This window comes from Lygodium microphyllum, chromosome 20 (assembly GCF_053477565.2).
Source record: "Lygodium microphyllum isolate KBCC chromosome 20, Lygodium_microphyllum_v1.1.10, whole genome shotgun sequence".
Lineage (NCBI taxonomy): Eukaryota > Viridiplantae > Streptophyta > Polypodiopsida > Schizaeales > Lygodiaceae > Lygodium > Lygodium microphyllum.
The window spans coordinates 45,192,932-45,204,415 of NC_141154.1; the positions used below are offsets into that span (position 1 = coordinate 45,192,932).

General features: G+C 44.0%; 1 pseudogene; it reads left to right on the top strand.

Annotated features, from left to right (window-relative positions):
* The first annotated feature begins 718 nt into the window (after positions 1–718).
* LOC148018871 (catalase pseudogene) lies at positions 719–997 on the top strand (annotated as a pseudogene).
* The last annotated feature ends 10,487 nt before the right edge of the window (positions 998–11,484 follow it).

Below are 11,484 nucleotides of genomic sequence, written 5' to 3' on the forward strand. Positions count from 1 at the left end.
TGGACAGGATGTAGCCATTAAAGTCTTGAGACCAGAGAGGTTTAATGAAGACTTACAAAGAGAATTTGCTTAGGAAGTATATATTATGAGGAAAGTTCGCCATAAGAATGTCGTGCAGTTTATTGGTGCATGTACTCGACCACCAAATCTTTGCACTGTAACAGAGTTTATGTTTGGGAGAAGTGTTTATGACTATCTTCACATGCAGAAGGGGGTGTTTAAGTTGACCAAACACTCTGCACCGACAAGGACGGAAGAATCAAAGCTTGGGAAATTCATTCCCTCAACTTTGCGAAAGCAAAAATAGTAACATTCAATAGATTTGGGTGAGAAAAAGAGACTCCTTCGAATGTTAGATGACAAGAACAAGTTCCAGGCCCATGCCATGAGTGGGCTGCTTTTCTGGTAAAGAAAAAGCGCCGCTTTTCTGAGCGCAGGCCTAGGAAAAGAAAAAGTAGGAAGGCAATTGGGGAAAGAACAAAGGATTGGGGAAAAAGCATTGGGGAAGAGACTTAGAAAAAATCAAGAAGCTTTTGGATATTATGGGAAGGAAGCAATCAGTTCATCTGACACAATTGCCTGAAAACATCAGGAGACTCAGGATGGATCGGGGATTATGAAGAAGTATACAAAAACTGCAGCTGAACGAAGTCGATAAAGAAGTAGTGACAATATCAATTCGAAAAAACCTCCTCCAATCTGTCACAGCATTGTCACCATGGACCCCTACAAGTTCTGCCTGTCTAGTGCTTACAACTTGCCCTTCTTCACCACAAACTCCAGTGCTCCAGTATGGAACAACAATTCATCCTTGACTATCGATGCCAGAGGTGCCAGCGCAAAGGGCTTCTTTGAAGTGACTCATGATATTTCACACCTCACATGTGCAGATTTCCTACATGCTCCTGGTGTGCAGACACCATTAATTGTCAGGTTTTCAATTGTGATTCATGAGTGGGGCACTGAGACAAGGCTTTGCTGTGAAACTCTACACTAGAGAAGAAAACTTTGACATGGTGTTGCATATGGCCCGAAATTGTTTGAAAGCCTCCAGATTCTGAAATTCAATGCTACTCCTATTGAGAAAGAAGTCCTCTTTATGCTAATTGTTCTTACTTTAGCAATCAAAGAGCTATCTGTACTTCTAAGTGGCAGAACTCTGGGAAAGTGCCTGGGGGAAAGAAAAAGCAAGGACTGATTATGATGTGGGAACTACTGAACAACCATAACGGATTCTGCTTCCAGATGATAACTGCCAACGATTGATACAATGATGCTGATTGACGCATTACTTCTGGTATTGATTAAACACTCTTTCTACAGTAATCCTCCACTGCTTACAACCATGTTTTGCTTCACCAAGGCTTTAAAAAATGGGTCAAACCTTTGGAATTGTGCGAAATTGACAATTACCTGCATGTTTACCACTCATTACTTCCAAAACCCCTGAGAAACCATTGATGGATCTAGTCTGATTTGCCATTAAATCACTCTTCTGTACCTGAATACAAAGATGTCTTCTCAATCCTATTCCAACCTCTTAGATCTTACTTCAGATTACTTTGTTCCTTTGGGAGAGATAGGCTGTTTATTGTTCCAATGGATGTGTTGAATCAGTGGTTTTTATTTTTAAAAAAAAGTTCCAAGAGAAGCTTCATAGGGATTCAGACTACATGAAAAATTTGTTGACATGAGTTTTTGTCAAGACGTTTATTGGAGATGCTCCCAATCAGATGTAGCTGATTGTATGTCTCATATTATCTGAAATTGAGCTTTCAAATTGAATTTGATCTCGATAGATTGATCTTCTATCCTAAAATTAGACAAGGTCCTCTGTGGTCGCGACTTTGCTTTCGAAAACCCTTCGACAACGTTTCAAGCGAGCACTAATGCTGGCTACCTCTCACATATCCGACATGCTATCCCTCTCTATGACTGTAGCGAGCTTACCTTGATGCCCGATCGAGTTGCCTCCTCTCCCGAGTACTCCGATAGCTCCACGATTTGTGATGCAATATCAAGAATCCTCAAGCCTCTTCCTCCAAGCTCCATTCTCCATAGCCACGCGCGAGACAAAAGAAGAGAAGGGAAGACAAGAAAAGAAGAAGAGAGGAGAAGGTGGAGAGCTTCACCTCCAAGATCCCTCACTCTCACAAGCTCACTTCCTCACTCCCTCCCTCAAGCACTCACAAGCAAGCAAGAGAAGAGAAGGAGAGAAGAAGAAGAGTCCACTTTGCCACACACCAAAGAATGAGCCCTCATTCACTTTTTGAACTTTATATACAACGCCCTAAATCCCTTTTGGGTGGTCATCCCCTTATCCCCTTTTTTACATGGCGTGTCGTGGCCTAGGCCCTTTTTTCTATTATCCTCCTATCTTACTAGCTTCCTTCCTACTTTCCATCTATCTTTACAAATTGCATGGGTGAGAGCCCATTCTCTTAAAATAAATCATGATACACCTTGCACTCTTTTACAAAAGTATTGACTTGCGCTTTTTCTCATGCGCCTTTCTCCTTGATTTAGGACTTTTCTATACATCTTGTGTTTCCATATTTTTCTTGGCGCACCTTCGTCTTCCATTCCACTTTTGCCTTGGTCTTGTCTTTTGCTTTAAATTTTTTGGATTTTCCACCTTGTTCGTCTGAGGGTTAATATTACCCCTCTTCTACTGAGTGTCGGGTTCCATGGCTAACTTGGATAGTGTTGTTGGGGAGGCCAAGTGGCTTATTGAGTTTGTATACAAGTTGTGTTGGAGGGTTTGTTGGAGGGATTTATGGAATTGGAAGGCCCTTAAGTTGCGAATGAGCCCTGGTATTGGAGGGATTTATGGACCTTTGGAGGGATTTATGGAAGTTGAAAGGCCCTTGTACTAGCCCTAGTGGAACGTGTGTTGGAGGGATTTATGCCTTTGAAATTGAAGATAAAGTTATGCGGATCTATTGGTTGCCCCTCCAAGGCTACATTTTCTAATGTTGTTTGAAATGACCTTCTTCATTCACTTTTTGACTAGACTTTTGCATTTGCTCCTTGCTTTGTTGTGCCTGCATGGTGACAAGCCGCATAATATGGGGAATCCATTGCATGGATGATGGGGTCCCTGAAGTTGGTGGTGGGGCCTTTGCTTGTACCTAAAAAGAAAAGAAGGTGCACTACCTGGGGGTGTGTCTGACTTACCGTGACATGCGAGGTACTAGTGCTTGTGAGACTAGGAGATGGGTTAATCTTGGGCAATCAACCTTGGGAAAGCCCTCAGTGTGTCCCACACTTGAGAACCTAGTTCATGCATACGAGAGGTGAAATGCGTGAAGCTTGGGGTGATAGGTCTAACCATAGGCAAGTAATGCATCCCTAAGTGTGTCATGTCCTTGATGGGCCTGAAGCGGGAAGTAGGGGATCCAAATGAGGCTAGGAGGTTAGGGACAGAGCCGGCCGACCGAGGCCACTAGGTGCACCCAACTTGAGAACACCTAGGTGCAGTGACGATGATCGATATGCAACTTGCATTATTTTTGTTTTGTTTTGTTTTTTTAAATAAATAGTTTCTTGAATTTGGAGCAGTGGTACAAGATGACATATTCATTTTCTAGGTTCATGGGTGTGGGACGGGGAAGTTGGGGGCTTTAATAATTTGTTAAAGAAGTGCATGCTTAGCATATATCCTTTTTGGCCTATTCTAACATGGAGAGATGTGGTGGAAAAGAATGGATGGCTACATTTGGTAAATTGGCTATCGTTCATGTTCTGAAGAAGGGCCATGCAAAAGGATGGGAGTAAAGCAGTGCACAGCATTAGCCGAGTCATGGCACGTCCATCTATTCCCACATTAATGTCAAAAAAGAGTGGCAAAAGATAGTACTCTGTCGGTGCGGGGGGTTGCTTGAGGAGAGTCCTAAGTAATCTAATATAGTTACATGTTATAACAAAGGTGGGGTCTGGGCAAGAGGAGAATTCCATTAGGAAATGGACCATGGAGTCCCATAGATCTTGTTCTGAGAAGGTGAGTGCCTCCTCTGGTTTTGTGGCATTGACATGGTAGATCCTTAGGAAGTCATAGCGGCCATGGATGTCAGGGTCAAAATCTACTCCCACCCTTTGAGGATATGGTAGATAGGTCGAGTCATTCCATTTGAAGGATAGGGAGCCACAAAATGACATCCAAATATCCATGTTGCTATTCCAGACTCTTCTCCTCCACTTAGGTTGGGATTCTTAGCCCTTTAGTGTGTGGGGTACCTCCTCAACCTTGTTTTCCTAGTAATTTGGGGGACTCTATCCCCCAAGCTATTGAATTTTTCTCTCTTTCAGTGAGCCATCTTTCACCAAAACTTTTTCCCATGGTGATTACCTTTGTTACTGCTTCAGTGGATAGCACTTTGCTTAAACCTGCTGGATATTAGAAGGTGAAGTCGAAGGGTTGGTGAAAATTTTTCCATTGCTTCCATACCAACAGCTCTATATTCCAGTTCATGGGTAAGCAGTCCCTTTCTAGTGGTATGGGCGGCTGTGGAACTACAAGTGGTTGTGCTTGAGCTCTTTTGCGTGCTTGATCTAACATTCTAGCCCTCTTCTTTTTTGCTCCTGCCTTCCTTTCTGCTATGGCATCTTGTTCTTGAGGGGGACTCTGGTTGTGATGAGGGGGGTGGTGGGATCCACTCCTCATCTTGTTTCTTTCCTTCACGACTTGACCCTATCTTTACCTCTTGGGATTGTCATTCTTGAAGTTCCACGGCATCAATCTCATCTAGTGTTAAGTCTGCTCCTAAGTGTTTCTCTTGCTAATCTTGATGACTGATCGGGTTGAGGCTTGCATCTTGAACCTGGGAGCACAACCCTTTTTTAATCACCTTCTGGGCTATTTCTAGTTTCCTTTTAAGTACAACCTCCTCCTCCTTAAAGAGTGTGACGTCAAAGATTGTGTCGAGGAAGGCACATTGTTGGATTTCGAGGCTAGCTTGAGCGGTGCCTGACCTGCCTTCTGCTAATATTTAGCTTGCCTCTACAAGGGCCAAGAGGCTTGGTAGATCCTTCACTTGCTTCTCACTCTTGGCTTCCCATTCCCTTGCCTTCTTTTTCATTTCTTCTAGGCCCTCACTTTGCCTTTGTGACACTGCCACTGTCACTGGCTCCTACCTTTTCCATTTTTGTACAAGGTCCTGTTTTTCTTCTATTAGGCGCCCGATCTTCTCCTCTAGTGTTGCTCGTTCTTCCTTTTGTCATTGTGTTCTAGATTCTACTTCTTCTTTCTCTTTTTTCCATTCTTCCTGCTCTTGTGCTCTCTCTACTTCTCACACAGCGAGCTCTTCCATGCCCTCTTGAAGTTTTCTCACCTATGCTTCGAGCTTCACCTAGTATAGAACCAGGAGCTTGTATTCCCTTTGCATTGCCACCAGTTCATGGTTCTCTTCCTCCAATATTTTTTCCCACTATTCTTCATCATCTTCCTTGGCCCTTAGCTCTACTTTCAGCGCATGGATTTCTTTGTGTTGCAAGGCCACTTGACTAGTATTTTCTAGCAGGGAGGCATTTTCCATTTCCCTTTCCGTTTCCAATGTCACCATTACCACTCTCTTCTCCTCCTTTGCTCTTTCTAACTGAGCGTAGAGCTCCCTGACATGCTTGTCTTGGTCTGCGGCCTGTGGCTCCGTGGTGATAGCATCTACCTTTGGTTGCTTGGGTTTGTGTTGAGATTTGTTCTCTGCAACAGTCGATCATTTGACTCCTATAGTTGGGATTCCCGCACTGTAGGTGGGCATTGGGGTATGTGCCTTATTGACTAAGAACTTCACCCATGCCATGAGGTTGATGGCATCCACTGTGGCTGGGGTGTCTGGCATTGCTATGATGGTTGGGGTAGTGGGCAAGAGGGTAGGCGGGGTTGAGTGGAGTGTGGCCTTTCCATTTCCTTTAGTGATGGGTGGAGGCAAGTCTTTTTCCACTTGGGTGCTGGTTCTCGGCCTCTATCCTACCTAGGCGGGCTCATTGCTACTAGTTCCTCCTACCTACACTGCTCTTCAATAGACATGTGCATAGCTTGTGCTAGGTCCTCCTCTTCTTTCCTTCTCAATTCCTCTTCTTGTTCTGCAGCTCTTTTTGACTTAGCCTTGGCTTTAAGTAGGTCCACTTCCTCTTTTCTCTTCCTCTCTTCCTCCTGCTTCTTCTTCTTTAGGGGTCTTCGCCTTCCGTTTGGTGGATTGAGATTTTTGCTCTTCCTCTTCTTCAGTTTTCGTCCTCTAACTTGATGGTTCTTTGTCATGACGAGGAGGTGACTTCTCAGGAATTTTACCTGATCCCTCTTCTCCATCTTGTGCCTCTTTTATAGCCTCTTGAATAAGGGCGGTCAAGTCTTCTCCTCCATACCCTATGAATGCAGCCTTGGCCGAGGGCTTCTTCTTGTCAGTTCCCTTTGATGCTGGGGATTCTCCACCCTCCAGTCTACTTCGAAGGTCGAGTGTCTTGGCTGATTGGTCTATGGTTTTCCTAACATAGTTGTTCCAATCCACTTCATGCAAAGAATAAGCCGCCACACTCTCCAACGCACAAGTTCGTTGATTCTATGCATGAGCAAATTTTACCTTAGTATGCTAGAGAAAAGGGTGTGGATCACCTTTGCTTGCAATTTGATCTCCAGGTCGGGGATGTCCTGGATGCTTATGCCATCATTTGTTAAGACACTTTCCTTCTTTATCCCCAGCATGGAATAGACATCTCTTTTGTGTCTCTTCTCCACCTTCGATTCCAATCCTAGTGCCTTTTCCACTAAGGTCTTGCTGAGCAGGACCTGCACCTGCTTGGTTCCTTCTCTGCTTGCCAAGGACACTATCCCACTCTCCTTGTCAGGGTCATATGTCCTCAAGAGTTCCACACACCTAGTGTGGTCAACTTTTTGATATACATGGTGAGGTTGCATTGATCCAAATCCTCCTAATAGCTTTTTTGATGGTCATCATCCCTTCGATGTTTTGGATGCTCATAAACCTGAGTTGGTTGTACGCATGATTTTCAAGGGATAGGGCAGTACTTTTCTCTTTCCTCTTCTGTGAAAGGTAGGCGGTGGGCTCGGTCTTATTGCAACATCCTCAGCTCATGTCGTAAGCCATGGTATGCCATTAGTGCTTTTCCGCCTAGCTTTACTGAAAGAAAAGACTTCATGATTAGCAAATATACCTATTTTTGGTACATGATTAGAATTTTTCCTTCAACAGTCTAAGTCCATTGCTTTCAAGTTTTATTGTCAATTCCTCAGTCACAAGTTGCTTTGTCCTACCATTGAGGTCCCTCATGTCCCGCATGTGTTATTTTCCTTTATGGTTCTTGTTATGTGTTTTGGTTTGTTTCACCATGCCCCCCTTGTGGAATTGAGAAAAATCCTTCCTACGATTAAGGGGTTAGAGGATGAGGGCCATTCAGCACACAATTTGAGTGCTTTACCTTTGCCTGAGCCAGGCATAGAAGTTCGGATTATACTCCAGGTTAGCACAGCTATCCATGTCGAAAGGCGGATGCCTACGTGCGTAATATAAGTGAGAACGTCAAGCAAGAAGTCACCAAAGTCCATTCGACTAGCGACATGAAACTCCTCCTCGATGATGATGCAATCTAAATACACATGTCCCTCAATGTGTCCTTCTAGGGGTTGGTTACGAATAGAAGTCAACACCCTATAGCAAGTTGGAGTGACATAGGTTGGGTCATATTCACATGCCTTGATTGTGCATCGTTGTTTAGCATTGGTCATTATTTGGTATCCCACTTGCTCCCATTGCAATTGTATAACGTACAATTTCCGTAAGAAGGAGGAGTCATGGTCGATAAGCAGTTCCAACTCCGCGATTTCTTGATTTGTGGCCAGGATTGCAGTCTTCTTATATGACGTAATGAGACTTTGCTTCATGGCATGGGATATCTTAGTTGCAATTAATTCTTGAGCCGCTTCGGAAGCCTTGACAAATACAAATTCTGAATCTTCCCAAGAGCACTAATAAAAAAGGGAGTGTTGGAGTAGTAATCCGAGACCCCCGACGTAGAGTTACAATGAAGTTAGCTGCTTATCTCGGGGTAGAATTCACTAACAATATGGCGGAGTATAAAGCCTTGATTATGGGACTGCATATTGCCAAACAAGGTGGTATTTGGCGGTTTTTAGTAAAAGGGGATTCCGAGTTGATCGTGAATTAGCTAGATGGGACATACACAGTGTGGAATCCCATCCTTTGTATGTATCATCGAACTACGATGACCCTACTTGAGGAGTTTGAGAGAGTGTCTTTTCAACTGATTCCATGTTATTGGAATTAGTTTGCGGATTCAGTGGAAAATCTTGCTTATGAAGAAGACATTTTCTTCAACTGTGGTCCTAGTTTGGATATTGCTATTAATAATGGGACAGGACCTGGTCGCTTGTGGGGAATGTTATCAGAGCATGCAATATATGGCAGGCGATGGTTGATATGGGTGATGCAAAGAGTAGTCGAGACCAATCTACCGTTGTTATCCTGGACCCATAGGCTCATTAGACAACATGTTATGCATACGCCTCTTGCTATATATGCAGGAGGGATGGGTCATAATCTTATGCATTTAGCTTAGGGCTGTGAGTCCTATTTTTCCTCCTTGGAAAGGAGCATATTATTGTATATCTGTACTATTTCAGGGAGGGATGTGAAGTTGCTATTCTGTTTTATTTTATTAGGCCAAGAGGGCCGATCCAGTTTTGTAGAGGAATCATGAGCTTCCCACAGTATCTTCTACTTGAGTGACTGGCTTGCCGGTATACATAATCTCATTCTATGGTAGTCTCAGGACATCTTGGCTATGCGAAGACTCTCAATGCAGTTAGGAAGAGATACTATTGGGAGAGGCTTAAAGGTGACGTTCTTAAATATGTCACTGAGTGTCTGTCTTGTCAACATATTAAGACCAAACATGTCAAAATGCCAAGAAAGTTGCAACCACTTGACATTCCTCAAATGAAATGGGAATTCATCAGTATGGACTTTGTTGTTGGCCTACTCCAAGTTCAGGGAGGATACAACTCCATCATGGTTGTGGTTGACATGCTTACTAAGGTTGCACACCTTATTCCAGTTAAGACAAACTATAAAGCCTCAGACATTGCAAGGTTGTTTATCAAGGAGATATTCAAGCTACATGGGTTGCCCAGAAGAATCATTAGTGATCGTGATTCTCTCTTCACATCACACTTCTGGAGAGCTATTTTTGAAGCTATTGGGACTCAACTCCATTTTAGTACAGCCTACCATCCCCAAACTGATGGTCAAACAGAGCAAGTCAATCAAGTCATCGAGGATATGCTAAGGGCACACTGCTACTGTGAACCAAAAAAGTGGATTCAATATTTTCCTTTGGTTGAATTTTCCTACAATGCTTCTTACTAACAAAGCATTCAGATGACCCCTTTTCAAGCATCGTATGGGCATGACTGTTGAAGTCCCCTAAACTTCTCAGATCCAACCTTGAGGGTTGAAGCTTCAAGGCAGATGCTGGAAGAGATGGATGACCAAATGAAGTCCATTAGACAGGACATCCAAGCCGCCAAGGATAGACAGAAAGCATACGCAGATTTGAAACGTCAAGATAGAACCTTCGAGGAAGGAGACATGGTCTTCATTCGTATATGCCCAAAGAAGAGTTCCCTATCCTTAGGACATTGCAAGAAGCTAAGTCCAAGGTATTGTGGACCATACAAGATCCTCAACTGCCTAGGACCCAATGCTTATAGACTGCAACTCCCTGAGAACCTAAAGGTTTATAATGTATTCCGTACCAGCCTACTGAAGAAGTACATACCTAATCCTAGTCATGTACTTGATGACCAACAAGTTGTAATGCCTAGCCAAGGAGTCCTTGAGCTACGGCTTGACAGGATCTTAGATGTTAGGGAGAGACAAGTGAGATCCAGAACCTTGAGAGAATGCCTTGTCCAGTGGAAAGATTATCCCGAGGAGGATGATGCCACTTGGATCGATGAAAGCACTCACAACCAACAATATCCCCAGTTTATATCGAGATGAGGACATCTCGATTCCTCCAAGGGGGAGAGAATGTAATACTTCCACTTAGAAATATTACTAGACTGGCTTCCCACACACCGCCTGAAACTCATGCAAAGGTTATTTTCAGTATTAGAATTACCGGTAGTGTAACCTGTAAACCACATGTGAGAAATCAAGGCCTCCGCATTGGTAAACTGAGACCGGGGTTCAAAACCGCATAAACCGCAGGGAAACTCCCTCTTGGGATGAGGTTAAGAGGATAAGATGCAAATAATTGCAAATTTTTTTACTAATTTTCTCCCAGCCGATGCGTGGCTGAGGGAAGGGGATGGGCTTAATGAGATGTGCACTGCATGAGGAGGGGGGGATGTCGTGCAAAGGCCACGTAGTAGTGGAGGCCCTCTCCCCTCCTTGACCTATAAAAACCCCCCCTTAGTGGAGCGGGGGGTAAGAGGGTAAGGAGATTGAAGTAGGGAGCTGTCGTGTGCTAGTCGTGGAGAGAGAGAGGAAGCCATAGCCGATGCCGCCCAGTCATCGAGATTGTTGCCCAACCCACCTGCCAGTCCCGCCACGTTGCACCACCATAGGCCGTCAGGCCGCTGCCAATTTTCCCCCCACTTAACGTTGTTCTCCTACCAATACTACCCCTCCCTCTTCCACATCGGAGCTGCACACCTTAGAAGCTTCATAGAAGCTTCTTTAGGAAGCTTTTAAGGGGGCTTTCCTAAGCCCCCTTCCTACCAATCACCCACAAGCCCATCCCTAGCCCACGACTTTGAAGAGACAAAGAGGAAGCCTATTAAGCCCCCTTCCCACTAATCCCCCATAAGGCCGGCCCTAGCCGTGGGATTTTAAGAGAAGAAGAGGAAGAACTCTCAAAGCCTCCATTGCTGCAAGGCCATTCACAAGAGCCCTTTTCACAAACCCCCTCCTCTCCCCCAAAAAGGCCCAAGCTCCAATGCCTAAGGCCTTCCATAAGCCGAATCCCGCAAGCCAGTCTTTTTTCAAGGATCCGTACTTCAAAAGGGATCTCCGCATACGAGGGAGATGGGCAAAGATCTTAAGGTTGTGTATCAAGGCGAGTAAATTCGTAAACCGCGAAGGCAAACTAGAAGCCGAAGTCACGTCTATGATGGCCCCTAAAAAGTCACAAGGCGCGCCTGTGGGAGGATCATCTCCTAGTATTCATGTGGATATTTCACCGAGCCCACAAGTCCAGGTTTTCTTTCTATTTTGATTTCATGTAGAAGTATTGCATTATGCATGATATTCTCTTGGACTAGGATTCACTTATGTATGTCAAATCCACCTAGCTAAATGCAATTGAAATAAATTGGCTATTTAGAAATTACTAGAATTAACTCATGATATGAAATTGGTCATTAATACTTTCAATGGAATGAACGAAGGAAAAAAAAACATAAGGTGTCTATGCATTTTAGGACCTTATTAGCAAGTTGCCTTTTGT